This window comes from Aptenodytes forsteri, unplaced genomic scaffold (genome assembly GCF_000699145.1).
Source record: "Aptenodytes forsteri isolate BGI_AS27 unplaced genomic scaffold, ASM69914v1 Scaffold257, whole genome shotgun sequence".
Taxonomy (NCBI): domain Eukaryota; kingdom Metazoa; phylum Chordata; class Aves; order Sphenisciformes; family Spheniscidae; genus Aptenodytes; species Aptenodytes forsteri.
Genome location: NW_008795194.1, coordinates 4017883 through 4020418, shown reverse-complemented (window position 1 = coordinate 4020418; position 2536 = coordinate 4017883). Strand labels below are relative to the sequence as shown.

Genomic DNA, 2536 nt, shown 5'->3' with positions numbered 1-2536 from the left:
GGCGGCGCCGGGGCACGGCACGGCACGGCACGGCACGGCACCTCCCTGGGCGCGAAGCAAAGCCCGGAGGCAAGTAGGTGCCGGCGTGTCGGAGAAACGGGGCAGCAGCGGGGACCGAGTAACGGGCTTCGGTCATGAGATCAGGTCTAATAAACTGGAAGGCACGTGGGCAACAACGGGGATGTGCTCAAGCAAGAGGGACCTCCGTGCCACGGGTGGGAGGGTGATGTCAGACAAAGGGATGCCGTTGAGAGACCCGGGCGTAAGTACAGAGCAGGGCTGCCAGCAGCCACGCTAAGGGCCTTTCCTCACGCTGGCTTGGTAACGCAAGCACGATACCCAACATTGCACTGTCACCCTCCCCTCAGCTTTCATTGCGTTAGCTGATTTGGTCTTTGTCATCCAATAATGGGAGGTTGTTGAAAAAAACACATTACATACTCTTGAAAACTGCCAGAGAAATTACTCCCTTAGTTTAATCTGTATTAGCTTTCTTTTTTCTTTTTTTTCTGTAGATCCTCCATCACAGCTTTCATGACATCCTTGATGGCTTAGACACACCTTTGGAAACGGCAGGCTGGACTGTCTTCTGTAGAGAAGCTACTGGGTGGCACAGGTCACCCTGCTGCAGAGGAGACAGGTTGCAGACTCACCTCTCTAGTTAATGACTTGCTTCTGGCACCCTGGTCCTTCTGCTAGAGCCTGGTCACTCCCTGTCCCCAGGGCTGGCGCGCTGTCCTGTCCTCCGGGGATGGCTCTGAGGCCTCTCTTAGCAAACTGGACTCCTCCTGGCTGCCCTATTTAAATCCTCCAGCTTAGCCCTGCTGTCTAGTTCATGGTTACAAGACGGGAAATGTATTTTGTCGCCCAAGAAAATCAGTTAAAATCCCTGGAGAGCTAGATGCCACTACCAGCAAATTTCAATAAAAGAAGGGGGGAAAAAATGGCAAAATCCCTGGAAAAAGTAGAGAGATTTACAGGATTCTAGAAATCGAATTATTGAGCCTACGCTACTTCTTAAGCAAAGACAAACAGGCTGTGTGATGCTGGTTTATGTTTTCCCCTTTTCTCAAACTGGCAGTTCCAGATTTGGTAGCATCGTTGTGCAGCAAAGGATCATTTTGGGGACCCTGGCATACAAAAAGCCATGGCTGTTTTCCTATCGAAGCAGAGACCTCCAGGGAAGGTTCTATCCTAGAAGCGTAACTTCTAGGATAAGCTTCTCAGAAGAAAATGCTTTATTCTCTCAGCTGAACCTGCAAGTCGCATTCTGAATGCGGTTGAATACAGTTCGGGAATTCATTAAGTAATACAATTTTTTATTTTCTGTGTTCAGTTTCCAAGAGTTGAAGCAGGAAAAACATTAAGCGGGATTTTGGGAGGTGTAAGAGTAAGTTTTCATACAAAATCCATAGAAAGATTAAGTAACAAGCCACATACATTATGGAAAGCTTAGTAATATCAGGAATGTAGTCACTTATTTTTCTCCTAAAAGAAAAAAGTAACAGGGCAAGGAGATAAAGGACACAACTCTTAATCATGTCTTGAGGATACCATTCAACACCACCATTATTCATTTCAGTCAAGAGGCCACTCGACATCTGCAACCTGAAAAAGGGAACCATGGATAGAAAGAAATTACAGAAAACTGTGTTAATTAGCTGCCTTGTTTCTGAACAACTTATTCTTTAATATTCTCTAATGACCTTGATACCAAATTCTTCAGTGGCTATTCTACAGAGGTTTGGTGGTTTGTTTTTTTTTTTTTTTTTTACTAATTTGCCTATACTTAAACCAAAGACAAATAAACACATAGAAAGGCAGTTTAAGTATTTTGTTTAAATGATACAATTATGTTACATAGATGGTGGATGACAAAATGCTAGTAAAGTGCATGCACACAGATACTCTCCTCATCTTCTAAGGGCTTATCTACATAAAACTTTTGTCCTGAAATAAGCCATCATTTGGATGGATTCATATGGACACTTCTTGGATAATTGTCAAAGATTATAACCATATCACTTCAGAAACACTGGCAAAAAATGTTGATATAAGCCGATCCTACGTAGTCTTGTATAAACTTTTTGAAAATCAGTGCGGTTGTCACCCAATGTCATGAGAATTTTTTTCACCAATTTTTACTCATAATTTATACCACCAGGAGCAAAGGTTTGAACATCTTAATGAAATGTTGAGGTAAGAATGTAAACACAGGAGAGGGGCTATATTCTATTTTGTCCGTCCAAGAATTTGACCTGTTCTTCTCAAGTTTAGTCTCATTAACAATTGGGAGGCACGTTCTCCAAAATAAAACTGTACAACATAGCTTGATTCTCCATGCAGATAAAAACTCCACAGGTTAAACCATGGAATTCTTTCTACAATTCTTGACAAGACACAAATGCCTTTAAAATGTCCCATTCTTTAATTCAGGCAGCGGGGAAGTTTACTAAATATAATATTAAATGCTTGCTTACCATCCATACACTGAGCATAAGCAGATCTATGGGCACTGAAAATATTTACTTGCAGA

The 2536-nt window shown here is 42.5% G+C and overlaps 1 long non-coding RNA gene across 1 annotated transcript; it reads left to right on the top strand.

The window, feature by feature from the left end:
- Window positions 1-519: 519 nt before the first annotated feature.
- Window positions 520-1624, top strand: LOC103898359. Its single transcript, XR_657546.2, has 2 exons — window positions 520-1390; window positions 1496-1624. It is a non-coding gene; the product is annotated as an uncharacterized LOC103898359 (long non-coding RNA).
- The last annotated feature ends 912 nt before the right edge of the window (window positions 1625-2536 follow it).